The following is a 20,514-nucleotide window of genomic DNA, read 5'->3' as shown; positions in this document are numbered from 1 at the left end:
CCCTGAGTGTGGAGGTCCCTGGGATTCCAGGACCCTGAGGTCATGACCTGAGCCGAAGTCAGATGCTTAACCGACTGAGCCGCCCAGGTGCCCCTGCACATGCAACTTAAAATTTTCAAGTGGCCACATTAAAAAAATGGAAAAAAACCCCAAACAAACCCAGGTGAGATCAATTTTTTTCTGTTATCAGTATTTATTCATTTTGGTTTTTCAGCGATGTCATGACCAGCTTTTCCAAGCAGATGCTAGGAGAGGTCATTGAACCTAAGTCTTGATCTTCGAAGAGAGTATTAAGAAAAACAAAATGAAAGAAGCCACCCCAAATAGGAAGACTGGGGTTTCTCAAAGTGGGGAGCGTGTGCCATTCTGGGGGCATGAAAGATCATTCCAGGCGGTCATCAGACCAGACATGAAAGAGCTGCAAATCCTGGGGCAGAAAATCCTTTTTCAGGGGCGCCTGGGTGGCACAGCGGTTGGGCGTCTGCCTTCGGCTCAGGGCGTGATCCCGGCGTTGTGGGATCGAGCCCCACATCAGGCTCCTCCGCTATGAGCCTGCTTCTTCCTCTCCCACTCCCCCTGCTTGTGTTCCCTCTCTCGCTGGCTGTCTCTCTGTCGAATAAATAAATAAAATCTTTAAAAAAAAAAAAAATCCTTTTTCAGCTCCCTCCCATTGCCCTGATGGCTCCGAGCCCCTGTCTTGAACTCCTGCCAGTCTCCCATGTAAATAAGAGGGAGCAGGCCTCAAGCAGAGGTTATCCTTACAGCCGATTGTGGAAAATCGTGCCAATTTTCCCTTAATAGTGATATAAGATTTACTGGAAAAGTTATTTATTTCGGTAAGAAAAGCAATTTGGTTTGAAGGGTAGTATTAGGTAAATAATGATAGAGATTGTCCCAAATGCTGAAGGCGATGGAATATACTCGCGATGTCGGCTATACTGCCCCAGCTGGAAGTGCGCGTGCATGCGTGTGCACGCTGGAGTCACACAGCCTGTGAGTTTACTTTTCTAACCGTACAGGAAGTCCCTGGGATGCAGGTGTTTATGAACCAAGGTAAATCATTTTGAACAGCAAACAGCAGTGCAAAATTAAAATCCCTCAGCAATTAAAGGGCAAAGCTGTCACCTGTTATGAAACACCCACTGGAATTAATAAAGCAGCAAGAAGGTTATTTTAGAAAGGCATTGAAACTATACCAACAGCCCCAAACCTAAGCGAATTTTCTCTCCTCTTTGGGTGGGCGGAGGCCAGCCAGACGACCTTCCCTTGACTTTAAACCAAGCCAGAGAGGCCCCGCTTGTCGTTGGCAGCCACATCTGAAGAGGGCCGCGTGTAGCGATGAGACAGGTGCCTTGAATCCATTTTTTTTTTTTTAAAGATTTTATTTATTTGACAGAGAGACAGCCAGCGAGAGAGGGAACACAAGCAGGGGGAGTGGAAGAGGAAGAAGCAGGCTCCCAGCGGAGGAGCCTGATGTGGGGCTCGATCCCAGAATGCTGGGATCACACCCTGAGCCGAAGGCAGACGCTTAACGACTGAGCCACCCAGGCGCCCCCCTTGAATCCATTCGTAACTGGAGAATCAGAACGGAATCGGCGGTGCATAGGATGTTTACTGAAATCTCATCATTGTAGGCAGAGGGGTGGGAAAGCCATCGGGAAATCGATGCGTTAAAGCCTTGAAGAGCTGTGCCCCTTTCAGAAAGCGGGGGCCCTTGCACAAGACACAAGACACAAGACAGCCCAGACTCTGAAGGAGCATCCATGAATGGAAGGAAACTCAAGGCAGCCAGACCTTTCTTGGTTACGCAAAGGACAGGAGACATGACGACTAAGTGAAGTATATGAGCCTTGATTGGATTCTGGATTAATTAATTAAAAAGAACAGTCCTGGGGGTGCTGGGGAGATTTTCATGTGGGCTGCCTTTAAGTATTATCTGATTAAATCTCGTGGGTGTGCGAACGGTACTGTTGCACACTGGTGACGTTGGTGAACATGATTGCTCTTGAGAAATATACGCTGAGGTATGTAGGGATGAAGTGTCATGTTGCTACCAGTTATTTTCAAATAATTCCGCAAAAAAAAAAAACAAAAAACCACGGATAGAGATAAGCAAATGTGGCAGAGTGTTAACGACTGATAAATCTAGATGAATCTCGGTGTTTAGGATTCTATTATTATTTGAACTTTTCTATGGGATGATAGATTTTCATAAAAAAGAGGGGGGAATAATTTTCCAACTGCATGAACGGGCTGCAGGGAGATGGGGGTCAGACTCGTTGCTTTGTGTTTTTCCTTGCTTCTCTGGAAATGTGCATTTGGTAGGTTAAGTGTATCCACCAAACTCCCGAGAGGTTCCGGTTTCAGTGAGTGGTTTCTTTTTAAGAAAACCGTCTGTGCAAACAAGGCTCCTAGGGAAATGGATTCTCTTCTGGGCTTTAGAGGCATTAACAGACCACAGAAGCTCCCTTTGCAGTGGGACTTTCTTCTCTGCTGGATCCAGGACAAGAGGGTTCTGCTCTCTCCGCCTCCCAGGTGTCTCAGGCTTATGGCATCTCCCTCTTGTACCGGGGCAGTGATTCCGAGTGTCTAAGCTGGGTTGGCAAATAAACGGCACGACCGCTCATGCTTCTACTCCTGTCTCCCTGGAAGACATCACTAATCAATCCTAACTCAATGCTCCAGCCAGTCACCACTAATCAATCGTGGAGAAATAGTCACTTGACATTCTGGACAATCCCCCCCCCCCCCCCAAGTTTTCAAGTAAAACAGGTATAAATTCGAGTTACTCTAAACCTCTTACAAATGATGTCCTGGTCCTCATGGTCACTCATCCCTCTTCACAGCCATCTATGAACATCATAAAACAGGACATTATCTTGCCTACAATCACTTTTAAATATCTGGGGACTGCTGCTGAGCTGATGGGTGCTGTGTTCCCTCTGCTACGGCACCTCTTGCCTATTTTTCTGACGTTGGAATTTCTCCTAGCTGATCCACTGGGACCCTTTGGTGCCACACTTGAAAATAAGCTCATTGAAGCATATTTTACATACTGTATAATTCATCCATTTCAAGTGTATAACTCAGTGATTTTTTTTTTTTTTTTTTTTTTTTTAGTGAGTTCACCAAGCTGTGAAGCTGTTGCCACAGTCCTCATGTCCATTAATTGAGGCCCTCAGACTCGGACTTGGGACTCACACCATCAGCTCCCCTGGTTCTCAGGCCTTTGGGTTTGGACTGGAACCATGCCACCGGCTTTCCTGGGCCTCTCCCTGATAGATGGAAGATGGTGGGACCTCTCAGCTCTAAAATCATGGGAGCCAGTCCCACGTAAGAAACCTCTTCCTATATACTTACATATTTCCCATTGGTCTCTGGGGAACCCCGACCCACACAGAGGTCACACTGGAGGACTGATCATTTCCTTTCCAGCCCACAGATGTGCTCCGGGCCTGCTTCTCCACATTACATGGCTGGAGTCTGCAGAAGGGCCTGGGGCCGGCCTGGTCAGCTGCTGGTGTTCAGAAAAGCCTCCTTTTTGCTTGTTTTTCTGTGGCTAACCCTGGGAGCAGAATGCGCAGGCGATGCTCTGGCAGATGGAGAGGAAGAAATGCCGGTGCAGAGAAATACCTGGAGGAATGGTCCATGGAAGGGACTCAGGGTCCTCTTATCTGAAGCAAACACTGTGGAATTACAGTGTCTTGGAGCTGGAGGAGACGAGGGGCAGACTGCAGAAACTCGACAGATCAGCTTGGAACATTCATTAAGCCCCTGCTGTGTGCTGTGTGATATTGCTTTCTCGCTCTGGGGAGCCTTCTTTCGGTATCCAAGGCCGGATCACCTCTCTAGCATCCCTGAAGGATGGTCTTCCTTCCTTAACTTGATCACCTCCAGAGATGGGGTGCTCACTGGCTCACTTGGGTCTGGGGAGCTGAGATGATGCGCTCCAGCTTAAATGTCACCACGTGCGGAAAATGATGCCTGTATTTCGATGAGAAGCACAAGGAAAAGAATGTGTCTTTTTCACTTACCTTTTCCAAATGCCAGGTTCCTATTAGAGGTGAGTATGCAGATGGCAGGATTTGGATCTGTTTCCTCTGGCTGGGTTATTTTTTTCTTCCATCGGTATTGGTAGTTTCCAGAATAGTTTTTTTTTTTTTTTTAAGTTTGCTGCTGTTCTTGATAATTTTCAACTCCCACCTTCTTAGAACACTTGCTTCTCTTGGTTTCGGTGTCCATTCACTCTCTTGGCTTTTTCTCCTGTTCACTGACAGCTGCTTTATAATTCCCTTTTCCTACTTCTCCTCCTCTGCCCCAGACACAGAATCAGACATTTCTGCATTGACCCCTGGTTTCTCCTGGCAGAAAGCAGTACTTAGAGCCCACAGTCGGGGTGGTAGGGGGTGCTTTTTTTGGTGATAAAATACATCTTGAGTTTATATGACACTTTTTTTTTTATTTTTATTTTTTTTAAGATTTTATTTATTTATTTTACAGAGAGAGACAGCCAGCGAGAGAGGGAACACAAGCAGGGGGAGTAGGAGAGGAAGAAGCAGGCTCCCAGCGGAGGAGCCTGATGTGGGGCTTGATCCCAGAACTCCCGGATCATGCCCTGAGCCGAAGCCAGACGCTTAATGACTGAGCCACCCAGGCGCCCTGACACTTTGTTTTTTTTTCAAAAAAAATTTTTTAGTGATTTATTTAGAGAGCACGAGTGGGGGGGGAGGGGCAGAGGGAGGGAGAGAGAGAACCTCAAGCAGACTCCCCACTAAGCACAGAGCCCAACGTGGGGCTTGATCCCATGACCCTGAGATCATGACCTGAGCCAAAACCAAGAGGCAGATGCTTAACCAACTGAGCCACCCAGGTGCCCCAATACCGAGACTTTCAATGTCAACTCAGGACTAGCAGGTTTTTTTCTTAACCTCCCCAATCTTACGTCGTGCCTTTTTTCTTCCACACCCAAGTTCCGGATTTCCTAGGAAGCCTACGTAATTATTTTATCATGCACACAGAATGGTTGCAGGAAAATGGTAACAACACTACCCTCGATGATTTGATTAATGAAAACAGACTTTTGTTTGCTGTCCCCTTTTTATCCTTCATGTATTTCTGACTAGGGATGCCTAAAAACCACTATGCTTTAAAGTCACCGACTAGCCTTTTTCCATGTGGTGATCCCACCAAGTCGATACACACTTAGGCTCATTGGTTTCATTTTGCTTTTAATTTTGAGGAACTAAAACAATTAACATTTAAATTAATTTTTTGGGGTGCCTGGGTGGCCCAGCTGGTTAAGTGTCCAATTCTTGATCTTGGCTCAGGTCATGATCTCAGGGTCCTGGGATTGAGCCCCATGTCAGGCTCCACGCTCAGCGGAGAGTTTGCTTGGCATTCTCTCCCTCTGCCTCTCCCCCCACCCCCCGCTCTCTCTCTCTCTCAAATAAAATAAATAAGATCTTAAAAAAAGTAACATTTAATTTGTAAATTAAGAAATGTGTTATTTTAAAATAGCACAGTACTTTAAAGTCAAATTGAAACAGTTTGTTCAGCCGCGTCTAGTTTCTATCTCCTCCCCCTTCAACTGTTTCCTCCCTCCCCTGGTAGGGTGTCATTCTTGTTTTTGCTTTATCTTCCCATTAAAAAACATCTGTTCATATCCCAGCTCTTTCTTAGGTAAATGGCAGCAAAACAGACACATTTTTTTCTCCACCTTGCTTTTTTCTTTAATAATACGTTGTGGCGATCACCGCATAGCGGAGTGTTTAAGACTCTGCACCTTGCTTTGACAGCTGTGCCGTGGATGGGATCGGGTCAACGTACAATATTAATTTAACCAGGCTTCTAATGCCCCATCCCGTCTTGTGCCATCATAAGTGATGTTGCAGTGAATAGCCTCGTGCACCTTCCTTTGTCTTTCTGCCAGTGTATGTTGGGGATAGATGTTTAGGAGTGGGATTCTGAGTCAGTGGATAAATGCATATGGAATTTTGCTAGATATTGCCAAATCCCCCTCCGTAGGAGCTGGGCCCTTTTGCATGCCCACCAGTAACACCTGAGAGGTCTGTTTCCCCACAACTTACAACAGGAGGTTATCAAAACTTTGGGAGATGTTTGCCAACCATGGATAGGAGCAGAAGCCCCTGAGCTGGTCTTTGCTCCCACCCGACTGTATGCTCTGTCCATAGCAGTCAGGGAGCCCTCTTGATAATGTCGTTGGTACCACGTCACTCCCTTGCCTTAAACCCCGATGGCTTCCAATTTCAACATCCAACCCTCTCACCTTGGCAGTAGAGTCCTACGTGATCTAGCATCTTTCTCCACCTGTGACCTCCTCTTGTTACTGCTCTCTCCCACTGGCCTTCTCTGTCCCGGCCATCCTGGCCGCCTCTCTGTTCTTCGTCTGCAAGCACTGAGGTCATTCCTTTCATAGGGCCTTGGCATGCACTCCGCTCTGCTTGGGATTCCCTCCCGCCTCGACACAGCTGCAGTTCATACACCAGCACCTCTCCTCGAAAAAGCCTTGCCTGACCGACCTTCCTAGGTGTTACTCTAATCATTCATCACCTCACCCTATTTGTTTTTCGTACTGATTTTTTTTTTTTTGGTATTGATTTGATTATAAGCTCCTTGAGAGAAGAGCTTTCCTCCGACTTTTCATCCCATACATAATAGGTGCTCGATACCTCTTAGTTCAGTGGATGAATGAAAGAACAGCAAATATCTTGCCTGGGAAAGGTCCTCATGGTCCTTCCCAATGTCCCCCAGGAGAGGGCGCTCCTCAAAGACAGGCTCCCCGTTTGGATTAATGTCTGCAGCCGTAGTCTCTCTTTGCCTGGTACTTAACAGGAGCTCATGGAGGGCAAATCCAAAATCTGGGCAGCCTCAAGCTTCTACGGTTTGAGCGGTGACATCTCTAAGTAAAAGATTACAGAATTACAAATATCAAATTAGGTAGAAGGCTTTGGTAGAGACCCATCTGAGAGATTTGAAGCTTAAGGCAGGTTACTTTCAGGGAAACCCATCTCTAGGGCTCATGAAATGCCTGTTGAATCAGAGTAACTGAATCAAGGGTAGATTTTTTAAATGTCTGATTTTTACTGGTTTCATTTTCAGTGGGTAGAAGCACAAAGAAAGCTGTAGGAGCAGGACAGAATGACCTGCTTTACTTTATTCTTGCACATAATTAGGGTATTTTTTATCTTTCCAATTGAAGGCTGCTTTCGACCTCAGGTTCGTACCCACGGGGGAAGAAAATAATCAGGCATTGTGGCATTTCACAGAGGCCACTGTGTTAGGCAGCTGTTACTTTGGCCTTTCTTGCCTGCCGTCCTCCCTCCTTTTGTCAGGAGCAAATCCATTTCCTTTTGGACAATCTTCCTGTGCTGCTTAATCCTTGTGGCTCCAGTGGCGCAGACCTGGGTTCCAGATAAACAGGTGTATCCCAGGCCTGTCAATTAGCATATTTCAACCCCTAGCTCCAGTATTTTAATTAACACTGACTTGCATGTCTTGTGGACTGTGTGCTGGACACTGTTCTAAGTATTTTGCAAATGTATAGCAATCCATGAATTACTGATCGCCACAAGCCTTTGAAGGAAGTACAATTCTTTTTTTTTTTTTTTTAAGATTTTATTTTTTATTTATTTGATACACAGCCAGCGAGGGAGGGAACACAAGCAGGGGAAGTGGGAGAGGAAGAAGCAGGCTCCCAGCAGAGGAGCCTGATGTGGGGCTTGATCCCAGGACTCTGGGATCACGCCCTGAGCCGAAGGCAGTCGCTTAGCGACTGAGCCACCCAGGCGCCCTGGAAGTACAATTCTTATCCCTATTTTACAGGTGGAAAAATGGAGGCACAGAAGGGTTAAGACTGTTGTCCAAGGGACCAGTGGGTCAGTGATGGAGCAGGGATTTGAACCCAGGCAGTGGGGCTCTTGACCACCACTCGGGCTGCATAGAGCTGAGCTAGTGCCCGGGGTCTCGATCCCAAGCCTTCATACTACAGCAGGGGATTTCTCTTTTCACAGGAACTGCTAGTTTCACATGGAAGCTGGAAGCGTCTGGGGCCACACTGGAGAGCCAGAGGGGATTGTGCTGAGATGGGGGGGGATGGCACCCTCTGGGGGAGATGCTGCTGCCCGTTGTCAGCCCACGCGTGAAGATCCACTGCTGGGCTTCCCTCACGCGTGGACTAAGACATTCCCTCTATTGCTGAAGGGAGTTTGAGTTGGGTTTTCCATTTTGTGCCACTAAAGACATTGCATCTTGGTTTCTGACCTCAGTGACTTTCCGGAGAAGGACTTGAGGAGGCGTTCCCCTTGGGATCCTGGAAGGGAAGGATGCCCCCTGACTCCCGGGTACCATCTTCCTGCCGGCCGCATGGTGTTTGGAGAGTGTGGACGGTGGAGGCAGGTGGCACGGGTTTGATTCCCATCTGTGTGACCCTGGGCAGGTTGCTCAATCTCTCTGAACCCCAGGGAAAGGGCAAAAGCTGCCTCTGTGGGTGGCGGGTGAGGCTTTACCTAGATAACACAGACAGGAGCTTCCGGAACATCACGGTGCTTCATTCACGTGAGTCCTCTTGTTCTCTTGTCTCTACTTGCTCATTGACTTTCAAAGAAATACGCATACAATCTTTTACATAGATATAGCATACATAAATATATATGAAATCCAATATATTTAAAGTATACATTTTTTTAAATTTTAAGGAATTGGTTCATATGATGGCAGAGGGAACAAATCCCAAATCCAAAGGGCAGGCCAGCAGGCTGGACGCTCAGAGTTTTTATGTGGCAGGCTCGGCGCAGAATTTCTTCTCTAGGAAACCTCAGCTTTTGCTCAGAGGGCCTTCAGCTGATGAGATGAGACCCACGCACAAGATGGAGGGTAATCTTTACCTAACAAAGTCAACATTAATCACATCTACAGGGTATCCTCCCAGCAACATCTAGACTAGTGTTTGACCAAAACAAACAGGCACCACAGCTTAGTCAAGTTGACACACAAAACTAACCATCGTGTTTGCTAGTACAGTTCCTGTGGACCTCAGTTTCCCCATCTGTTAACTGGAGAACAGACCCTCCTTGATCTTCAAGCTTGTCCTCTGTAAAATGGGACTGAGGGACTGGGAGAGCCTGGAGGGGAGAGCCTGGAGGGGTGAGTAAGGGAGAGCCTGGGAGCAAGGATGAAGATGTTTTTCCATCTCCGTCAGAGCGTCCTGCCTGTGCAGGCCCTTTTGTTCCCTGAATCCCTGAGTTATTTCAGGGGAGGACCATGTAACTTCAGAGCTTGAAGGTGGCTGCTGGCGTGTACCCAAGCTATTTATATGACTTTCCAGATCTTCCACAAAGACAATTTGAGCTCCAGAAGGGAGAAAGCACAGCCGTCCGTGTAGCGGCAGCTCTGAGCAGGCAGACGTGCACAGCTGATCTGTCGTCATCCTATGAGAGGCCTCCTCCCTTGCCTGGATGCCCATGCTGGAGGGAGAGTAGGAGGAGGACGAGGAGGGTATCACAGATGACCACCTATTTTGTGGGAAAGGACACACACAATCACACACGTTTGTAAAGTGGGGAGAGCAGGGTTTGCACCTGCTTGTGACATTGCCTCACTGTTGTGTCTTGGGCAGCAAGTCAGGGGAACTCTCTGACCCTCAGTCTCTTTATCTGTGAATGGGGAGTCATGGTAAAAACACCTCGTTTGCAGAAATGTGGTGAGGATGATGCCAGATAAAACAGATGCAGGGCCTTTCGTTTCCTGCTGTCTTTACACGGCCTGGTGGATAATCAGCAGATTGGAGGGTTGGCCCTGGCTGCATTTGGTCATGCCCACTGTCCGCCGGCTCTCAGGTCCCACCCAGTGCTGCTGCTGGCCAGGCGGGGGTCAGGTTCAGCTCTCAGCCACCCTGGGTCTTGGTGCTTGTGTTTATTTTTAGCAGGGAATGTTATGGTAAAGGAGGGGAGAGCTATTAATGAAAATATTATTCAATCATGGGAGACCATGAGCAGGTGCTTGAATTGTATTATGAGCCTGTCGCTTGAAGTTTGTACCATGATTCAAGCTCAATGTTTGAAGTATTTTTAAGTGGGAGACCAGGTTTTCAAGTACAGGAGAAAAAAAAAAAAGAACAATTACCTAAAAGTGGTAAAATTAGCCTCCCTTCATTCCTGGCCTTCAGAAGAGCTTTCTGCTTATATATCTTCATGGCTCATCCAGGCCACTGAGGCCAGGGGACATGGGACAGTTTAGGAAGGGCCATGTGATGACAAGCTGCCACAGAATAATTCTGGAGACCTGGAAAGGCCGGGTGGTGAGCATGAATGCTCCCTGAATGGTTTGAAGGCCACAGGGCATATTTACCTCTATCCCATCTGGTAGTCTGAGGATGATGAAAATCCTGAGAGGCCGGTGCTACTGTGCCCATTTTTCTGAGGGTGTTCACTGAGGCTCAGAGAGGTGACATGACTGGTCTAAGGGGCAGGGGCAGTGTAGGGAGCTGTCCCAACCATACTCCTAGGCTGCCTGTGGGAGGCCCCAATTAGTTGAGAACAGAGGCATTTAATCTCAAGGTGTGGAAAATGATTGCCTCCTATTGGCTCTTCCTTCCCCCTCCCTCCACCCCCACCCAGAGGTAGAATCTGGGGGGGAGGGAGAGAAAAAGTCTCAAGCAGACTCCTGGCTGAGCGCAGAGCCTGACGCGGGGCTTGATCTCACAACCCGGAGATCATAATCTGAGCTGAAATCCAAGAGTCGGACACCCAACTGACTGAGCCACCCAAACGGTCCTAGGACAGGGCGTGGTGTACTTAGCTCTGGCCTGGAGTCCACAGGCCAGCCGCAGATCAGTTCAGAGCCCTGATTCTACCTCATCTTGTCTTTCCCTGTCTCCTAGCCTGTTTCCACTTGCCTAGAAGACCTGGATTTCCCAAGGCTGTCTGCATCCCATAAGCAGGGCCTCAGCTTGCTCGGACTTGGAAAGTAGGTATGTATTTGTGTTTACACTTACCTTCTATTTATGGCTGAAAGCACGGGCTCTCCAATTAGGGTAGTGATATGCAATTTCATTTTACAGTAAATGTGTTTAAGCCTTTTAAGAGTGTGGAGATATACAAATATTTAAATGGCTAGCAGGCATGGTGGCAGATACCCTAATAACACCATGCACAGGTTTACTGAGTGCTTACTCTGGGCCAGGCATGATTCTAGGTGCTTTCTACTTGCTAGCTCACTTAGTCCTCATGACCATTGAGCTTGGTTTTATAATCAGTCCCACTTTGCGGTGGAGCATTTCGGCCCACTGAGACTTAATTCTCTTGCCAGGGCTGCATGACGAGTAGGCAATGGAGGCAGGATTTGAACCCAGATCCTGACTCCAGCATTATGTTCCTGAGTGGTTACGTGTGTGGGGTATGAATGAGTGATGTTTGGGGAACAGTGACCAGGGCTGTGTCTGGGGTGACCGGCTTGCCCGGTTTGCCCAACACTTCCTGTGTTTTAAACCTGAAAGTTCTGTGTCCGGAAGGCTCCTCACCCCCTTTGCTTGCGTCTCAAGTCTGCTTCAGACTCCACCGAGATGGCGTCACCGTCATGCCGGCGCCATGAGCCGAGCGTATGTGACCAACCCAGACGTGCCAGGTCTGTGTGGCTTGCGAGGAGTAAACGTGCATATCTCCTAACCACATACATGACATCCAGAAACCCCTGCCTAAATATAAGAGCGTAAAGCGCCTGATTGCTGTGACGCTTGCCTTACTGGTATAAATAACAGAGTGAAAACATGCCGTATGTCCATTTATAGCAGAGTAAAAAGTGCCATAGCTGGAGGTTCACAAGTACTAAACCCTGGCACAGCATGTCCTGCAGCCCAGAGGCCTCCCGGGCACCTCGGAAGGGAGAGCGTGTTAGTAATTCTAAAGCTGGTGAGAGCTGCCCTGCGCTCAGCATTCACTCTGTCCCCACCAAGGGTCCAGTGTTTTATCTGCAGTATCTTCATTAATCCATGCCATCCCTGTGGGGGAGTCCTAGGGTGATCCTCTCCGTTTTACAGATGTGGAAACAGAGGCACAGGAAGTTTCTGAAAATCACCAAGCTCGCACAACCAGGAAGCGATGAAGCAGGGACTCTAACTCGGGCAGCCTTGCTCTGGGGCTGGGGCTCTGAAGCCCGGGAGAAGGGCCCGGCCCACTGCGGAGATTCGGCAGGTCAAAATGTGCTCTGCGGCTCTGCCTCCCTTTTTCACGCTTGCAGAATGTTCCGGAGTGTGGCTGTACCGTGGCTGGTACATCTCGTTTCCCACTGACGGACATGCAGGTGGGTCCCGAGTGTTTGTGTTCTAACTGGTTCTGCGGCGTGCACGCTCATCACCATCTCCCCATGTGTATGGCAGAGTGTTTGCCTAGGACAGTGGTGCGGGCGGAGTCGTAGGGGTGCTTGGGGATTCCCTTCGTCTGGCTCTTCGGACACGGATGTAGGTATTGCTGGGACGGGCTGGGATGGGCTACTGCAGATGTGACTGAGTCCCAAGTTAACTCCAGACGTGAAGATGATCCAGGAGGCCTAATCTAAGCGCGTGTGCCCTTTAAAAGCAGAGCGTGTTCCCCAGCTGGGGGCAGAAGAGGAAGCGGGAGGGTGTGAAGCATGAAGAGGGAGGGGTACGTCGTGCTGGTGTGAAGATGGAGGGTCCACGTGGAGAGGAAAAGGCGTGGCCTCTAGAGCTGAGAGCCCCCGCAGCGGACAGGCAGCAAGGGATTGGGACTGCATTCCGCCAGTAACAGGAATAAGCGTGGAAGAGGGTCCTGAGCCCCACATAAAAACACAGCGGCCCAGAGACCCCTTGATTTCAGTCTGAGCAGGGACTCCAGCCACACCAGGCTGAAGCTCTGACCTAGGGATCCAGGAGCTGGGAGGTGGGTGTTGTTTTAAGTTGTTAGTTTGTTGGGCAATGATAGAAAATGAGTACAGAGGGTTTCTGCAAAGTGAAATCAAAGGTTATCTGCATTTAACATCTTGATTCTTGCAACAGATGGGTATTGCCCATCCAGGCAGGACCACTCCAAGCTTTGGCGGCACAGCAGGGAACAAGTAAGCCGCAAAGTCCTTGCCCTCTTGGTGCTAACATTTTATGGAGGTGTGTGTTGAGGGGAGGCACACAGTAGACAAAGGAATAGGTAAAACGTATGTATATCTGGTGATTTGTGGATGGTATGGAAAAACAGAAGCAGAGAAGAGGGACAGAGAGAGGGGGAAAGTGTATGCGTCTGTATGTGCGTGGGAATGAAATATGGCTTGGGATATGTGTGACCTGTGACTAAAGACTTAAAGAGAATGAGCTGTGCAGGAGACTGGGAACGAGCATTCCAGGCAGAGGCAGTAGCAAGTGCAAAGGCCCTGAGGAGGGACATTCCTGGTGGTTTCGAGATTTTAGGGCAGAGTAAGCAAGTGGGAGCGCCGTAGGAATTGAGGTCAGGAAGGTAATTGCATCCGGATCGGCAGTGTTCCCTCCCGCCGTGTTTGAGGGAAGCCCTCTCTCCACCCTCCCGCCCTTGCCAATACCTGTTAAGATCAGATGCAACACGTTTTATCACTTGGATGGATGATAATGGTGCCTCCTCTTCCTAATTTGCATTTGTGGATCCCTAGCAAGGTTGGGAATCCTTCTTGACCTCCATTGGTCACGTGTACCTCCTTTCCTCCCAGGGGTCTACCCCCAGCACGTGCATCTGTGTCTGTTACAAAGAAGAAAGCTTGACGTTTCCGTCTGTCTATCTCAGGGGTTGGGGCACAGAGAGGCTGTCCTGGGCTTCCCATTCCAGCGCCTGGCTCCAGCTGTAAGTTCTCGTTTTCCCTCTCCCGCTGGAGAAATGTAATCAGAATGCAGTGAGTGAGGCTGATGTTTCACATGAATAACCTTGAAGCTACTCGTACGTATATTTGCAACATTTGGCATTTTATTATTAGCAACAGATTACTTGGTGATACACCTCACAACTGCTTGCAACACACCATCCCTTGGTTGAGAATTGCTGGCGGATGGGGGTAGTGTGTGCATGTGCTTGTGTGTGTGCGCGCGCGTGTGAATGAGTTAGAGCAGACTGTCATTACTCTTCTCCTCCAGAGACACAAGGTTGCTTCTTAGACACTGGCTATTTCAACCTGCCTCATTAACCTGTATTGAGATGCTTTGTAGTGTTAGAATTCGACATCTCTAAGAACCTAGTTTAGGTGTCCTTGGGGCCTTCCCTTTGCAACCAGCTGGGACCCTTCCTGAGAGGTCTTCCCTGAGAACGCTCTTGAACGGGGGCCCCAAGAAGTCCCTTGCCAGCGTCTGAGTACCTCGGGACCCCGGTCCTAGCCGTGTGAAGACAGAGGCAGAGATCAGGGTTAACTCCCTACCAGTCAAGGAACACCAGAAGCTAGGAGAGAAGCCTGGAACAGGGTCCTCCTCCCAGCCCTCAGAAGAACCTGCCCCTGCCTGCACCTTGATCTTGGACTCTGGCCTCCAGATCTGGGAGACAATACTTTTCTGCTGTTGAAATCAGCCAGCTTGTGGTGCTTTGAGGTTATGGCGGCCCTAGGAGGTGAACCACAAAAAATACAAGTAGCTGGGAAGAGTGAATGAAGTGCAGAGCTGGGGTGAGAGCATCTCAAGGACGTAAAGAAAGAGACAAGGGTCCAGCATGAGATTTAAAACATCAACTCCCCAATCATAGGAAGGGGACTTATGGAGTGGGGGCACCTTGCAGGAGAAAGGGCTTGGGGATCAGACTTGGATTCCAATCTGGATCCCCCTGTGTGATCTTAGGCTGCTTACTTAACTTCTCTGAGCCTCTGAGCACCCATTGTTCCTAAAAGCCCCATGTTATAAATCAAGAATTTATTCCGAAGGCCCATTTTATAACATGAGATGCTATAACTGATGGGGAATGTAACATAAAACAGAACTCCATTATGAGTTTTTACAGACATTTGGTGAGAACGTCACCACAAGGCACTTACTATAAAGCTACAAGGTGACTGTTTCCTTTGGGGCATCTTTTCTTCTTCGATGGGCAGGGCTGCCTGAGGCATTAAAAACAGGGCTCTCCAGCCACATGGACTGACAGCACTGCTTGCTTTTCCTGGTGATTCACCCTGTGCCGGCAAAGTCAGTCTGCATTCTGCCTTCCAGGAGTCCTTGGAACTGTGTTCAAAATTAGGGTCACCTATCTGGAATGGATCAATGTCATTTTGACATACGTGCATGTTTTCGAATGCCACAGAAGTTTTTGAATGGCAAGTGCCAGGCGGCACAGTTTCCATGGTGATGTGGGAAGCCCACGCCAATACGGAAGGTGCTAGGAGGTGGGTATTAAACACTTGGTTTTTTTTTTTTTTTTTTAAACTCAGGAAACTTCTTTGCAGGGAGAATAGGCCAAAAAGTGTGTGGGGTCATCATTCCAGGTCCTCAGCAGCTTATGTAGCGAGCCTATGTGGGTCTCTGTGTGTCTGTGTTTCCTCGTATCTATGCAAGTGTGTATGTGTGCGTCCACGTGCCTCTGAGTGTATGGGGTTGTGTGTTTGCACAGGTGTGTGCATGTGCCCCTCTCTGTGCATGTGTGTAGATGTCTGTGTGCACGTGTATAGATGTCTGTGTGCACGTGTATATTGCATGTACTTATCTGTATGCATATGCCTATGTGTCTGTGTGTCTGTGTGTCTGGGTGTGCTGTTATTCCTCGCTCCCAGACCCAAAGCAGACGTCACTGATCAATTTCATCAAGCCCCACGCTCCTCTGCGGCGTGTCTCCCTATGCTGGCCATGAGCTGGGGTTGACCACGAGAGGAAACCAAGGTGCTTTTCCAGGTCTCCAGTGTCCAGGTCAAGCTGCTCAGACTGACATCTCATGCTTTCAGAGCCCATCTCTTTATCCTCTGCCAGAAACTTTCTGCCTCAAGCAACTCCCTGAGCTCTAAAAATGTCCATTCCTCACTGAGCTTTTGAAGTTTCCTTCTCAGCTGACGGGGGACTTGTTAAGCAGATGGTTTCTGGAATCAGCCTCCATGGGTTGAATTCCTGCTCTGGCCCCTCCAGTGCGTGGTTCCACGACAGAGCCTCACCTTCCTTACCCGCGGTCTCAGATGCTCATCCGAATGTCTCCTTCACGGGTGTGATGAGGGCAGAACAAGATCGCCCAGGTAAGGTCCCCAGCGCACAGCCGGCCCTAAGTGAGCTACACACGCTCAAGGGGCCCTGGTCATTGCCGTGTTCTGGCATTTCATGGGGCTGCCCTGTGCTCAGTCCCGGGGGGCGGGGACTTCACCTGCTTTCTGGAGCTTTGCTTTACGGGTGCTGTTCTCATGGAGCGCAAGGTGGGAGGTGCCACTGGTGACGCTGTTGGCATGGATGTCCAGTCACGAGGGGGCCAAAGCTTGCCTTAGCTAGGAGACCACGTGCTCCTGAGGGCAGAGGCTGTGCCCGAGTCACCAGTGCGTGCCCCGCGCCTCACCCGGCACTCACCAGGCGCTCAGCCAGGGTGCGCAGAATGAATGGGGAGCGGGGAAGGGCATGGGGTCAGCATTGAGGGTCAGGCACCAATTAAATATGAAAAGTCACATGGAAGACTAAGGCACTAATGTGAAAATACAGTTGACGGGAAGCTTCAGACCCCACCCTGTCCCCTCAGTCTCTGTCTAGGTGGTCACCGAACAGCTCAACAGCTGCCCAGTGGCTTCCCCTAGAGCCCTCAGTGGCCCGCTACAACACGGCAGGGGTTCAGTGTCGGCAGTACTGATGTTTTGGACTCACTCTCTGTTGCAGGGCTGTCCTGTGCTCTGTGGGTGCTTACCAGCACCCCCTCCCCGGCCTCTGCCCACCAGATGCCAGGAGCAACCCCCACGCCAGACGTGGTAACCAGAAAGGTCTCCAATCATTGCCAAATATTCCCCAGAAGACGCGATAAGCCGCCTAGTCGAGAACCACTGGGTCATGACTCCAATAGTCAGTTGTGCTCCCAGATCTTGGCTGGGCGACAGCCACCTGTGAATAAGGTAAAAGCTGGGAAAGCTGAGCCTGTCCTTCCACCTATAATTTAGAATTTTCGAGGCTTGGCACGGGGGTTGCCGAGATTCCTCCCATGCCCTATCCAAAATCTTAGGCACAAACTTGGACCTTTGGGGACAGGGACGAAGGCTATGAGCTGTTGACTAAGGTAATGTCCCCTTTGTGTTATTGGGTGAGTAGGGACTGGGTGGTGTTGGGAGGGGTTAGGAGTGGGGGAGATGTGGGACATTTCTGGGATTTGGGAGACTTTGCATTCTGGTTTGGGGTCAGGCTGACACCCCGGGCACAGGCTTGTCGTGTGGCCATCAAAACCTCTGCCTTTCCTTCTTCCCTTCCTAACCTGATTAATTCAGCTCTGTGGGCCTGACCTGGGTTGGATCCTCAAGGCCTCTCTGACACCTGTCCTCTCACGCCGGCTTAGGGTCCTTCTGTGGTTTTCCCTGATCCCATGCTTACCCCATCACAGCCCTTAACGTAGTAGGTCCTACCTGACCACGTGGCCATCTTGCGATCTTGTCCATTGTCATACTGCCAGCGCCCTAGCAAGAGGGCCTGACACAGAGGCCTCTTCACTCCCTGTGGTTTGCTGGTGGCTAAGCCCCCAGCCAGACACGGCGGTGATCACACAAGACTACATTTACTGGGGGAGGCAGACACAGATCATTTCCAGCCACAGAAAGGGCCACGATGGGTGTCGGCACATCACAGAATGGGGACAGCTCGTCTGCTGGTCAGGGTTGAGCTCTGTGTCCCATCAAGTGACCAGTCATCCCGGTTTGCCCAGAACTGAGGGGTTTCTTGGGACATGGAACGTCACAGTTCCAACAGGCAAAGTCCTGGACAAATCAGGATGAGATGGTTATTCTCTTCCTCACGTGCCTGCCCCTGCCTGGAAGATTTACTCTCTAGCCCGCAGTTTAAATCCTGGAACAACGCGACAAGTCACTACCCCATTGAGTTAAACCCCATTGCACAGGTGAGAACCAGGCCCCAAAGGTGAATAGGGGCAGGGTGGGAATTGGAACCCCAGAAACTTGGGGCCAGACTGATTTGTTGTATGGATTCCCAGGCCCTAAACAAAGGGGTTCTTTTCCATGCAGGGGTCCTGAGTTTATCTTCATAGGTCTCTTGGAATCTGTTGAAGAATCTGAGGGTCTGGGTGGCCCCCAGGCCAGGGAATGGAACCACTGGCTCAAAGGAGGTCAGCTGTATCTTTGGGTCCCTACTCAGCCTTGAGAAGCAGAAGGCATGAATACCGTTCCTGTTTTACCATAGAGGAAACTGAGACCCAGAGAGGTTCATTGACTTGCTCAGGGTCACACAGTGAGTTGGCAGCAGAGTGTGGATGAACTCAGTACTTCAACTCTTGATCCATGGCTTTGTTTGGGCTCTGAGTTAACATACAGACTCTAGAATTCAAACCATGGCTCTCTGCTCCTTACCAGCTCTATGACCTTGGCTACGTCATTGGACTTTCCCAAGCCTTGATTTCCTCAGCTGTAAAATGGGTGTCATTTGTACGTTTCCTCTTGGGGTTTGAGGCATCAGTGAGATGGTCCATGTAAAGAGCTGTGACTAGCACAGGGTAAATCTCTCAGGACACAGTAGCGGCCGCCTCTAAAACCCCCCAAATACATTTTCCTTTGCAGGGCTGGGTACCGGGGCTGGAGCCCAGGGGATCCGTCAACTCACACCCTCATGGCCAGAACCAACCTCCAGGTTCTAGGTTCTCAAAAGCTGCCCAACTTCCTGGGAACCACGCATCCCTCCTCCCTCCCGGGAGCCCAAATTCCAAGAAATGCAGCTAAAATTGGCCCTCGAACAGCTTTTGCAGAGCACGTCGCAGCTTTTTTTGGGTCTAGAGAGCCGGTTTCCATGATGAAAGTGGCACAGAAGGAGAGACCCAGCTAAAAACAGCCACCGCCCAGACGCTGTTCGCAGGGTGCCACCTCCCCTGCCTCTTCGGGGGGTTTGGACGCCTCACTTCCGCAGCGGCCGCCCCCCGTCGCCACTAGGTGGCAGCAGCGCAGCGCGCGGCCGGGACCGCGCCCCGGGCCTGGGACCAAGAGCCGCTCCTAAAAAAACGATGCCCATAATATACGCACCGGCCCCAGATTCTCCACTAAATTATTTCCCTTTTATCTGGGGGCATTTGTTCGCGTTGCAGGAGCTCGTGGAAGTGTCTCTTCTAAGGGCTGACCTCGTGCCGCCGACGCACCGCTCGAGACTGCTCCTAGCACCCCAGTGTCCCTGCCGCAGGCTGCTCCCCCCACCAGCCCGCCCCACTTAGCAGGTTCATTATGCCTCGGGTCCAACGTCATAGCAGAAGTTTGGAATTTTCCAGGAGAGGTGGCCTCGCCTGGGGTGGGGGGATGCGCCTATGTGGGGCTCGTGGTCCTGCCACGGGGGGCCCGTGGCTTCTCTGTGTGGGCCTCAGGGATGGAGTTTTGGCTCAGGAGTGTGGCTGCCTTGCTCTTAGGTCACCAAATCGTGTGGGCATCGGGGCGCTAGGGGAACCCACCTCCTGGGCCACAGGGAGGAGTAAATGGATCACGATGTGGATGGGACAGTACCTGCCGCACCATAAGGACCCGCTAGGACCTGCTTTTCTGGTTGGTATAATGGCCACCCCACAAACAGTAACCCAGTGGGTCTCACCGCCCTTGTTTGGGAGGCAAGACGGGGAGGTGGGGATCATCTCTCAGGTCTGGATTCTCAAAGCCTTGTCCTGGGCCGGCAGCAGACAACACAGGTGCGCTCCACACCCCCAGGAGCTTCGTGGCACCCTGAAGTTTGAGGAGCACGGCTCTGAGGCACCTTCCAGCCCTGGGTGAGTTCTGTCTCCCAGAGTCGCATCCATCGGAACAGCAACCTCAGCTAAGCCCTGTGTGTGAACCTTTTCTGCTTTTCTGGAATGCTTTCTGCAGCCGCCTGGGTGCTCCGGTGTGACGGGGGGCGACATGTGCGGTGGGCCCGGCTGTGCTCCACACGCTCCCCCAAGCTCCCACATCTGGCTCGCCCCCTGCCTGCGGGTCCTGCTGGCTCCCCTGTGCCGGGCCTGGCCACAGCAATCCCCATCAATCTGGTGACCCTGGGACCAGGAACGGACTTTGTGAGTCCACCCCTTCCCACCATCCCTCCCGGCCCTTAGCCCTGCAGATCCCGCAGCCAGAGTGTCTCCTGCACGGCAGGCCTCCTCACTCTGGCTCCCTGTCCTCCAGCTCTCTCGGGCACCAGCCCCACGTCTCCCTGGCCCCCTGCCTATCTCCCCTCCCCAGCTCCTGATCTCCCCTGACAGCCTTCTTCCCCATCGCCCCCTGCAAGCTGGCCGCTGAGCCGTTCACTGTGCATGCCACCGTCCTGTGCCAGCTTGCCACTCTTGTTTCAAGGTCTGCTCCCCTTTGCTCAGTAGGCCTCCCACGGCCTGTGAGCCACCTCCAATTCGCCCTTGTGTCCCTCCACCATAGCCT

The sequence above is a fragment of the Ursus americanus genome, chromosome 2, assembly GCF_024610735.1.
Source record: "Ursus americanus isolate L20-20 chromosome 2, mUrsAme1.1.p, whole genome shotgun sequence".
NCBI lineage: Eukaryota > Metazoa > Chordata > Mammalia > Carnivora > Ursidae > Ursus > Ursus americanus.
The sequence above is the reverse complement of the archived record's forward strand: the minus strand, read 5'-3'. Positions refer to the sequence as shown.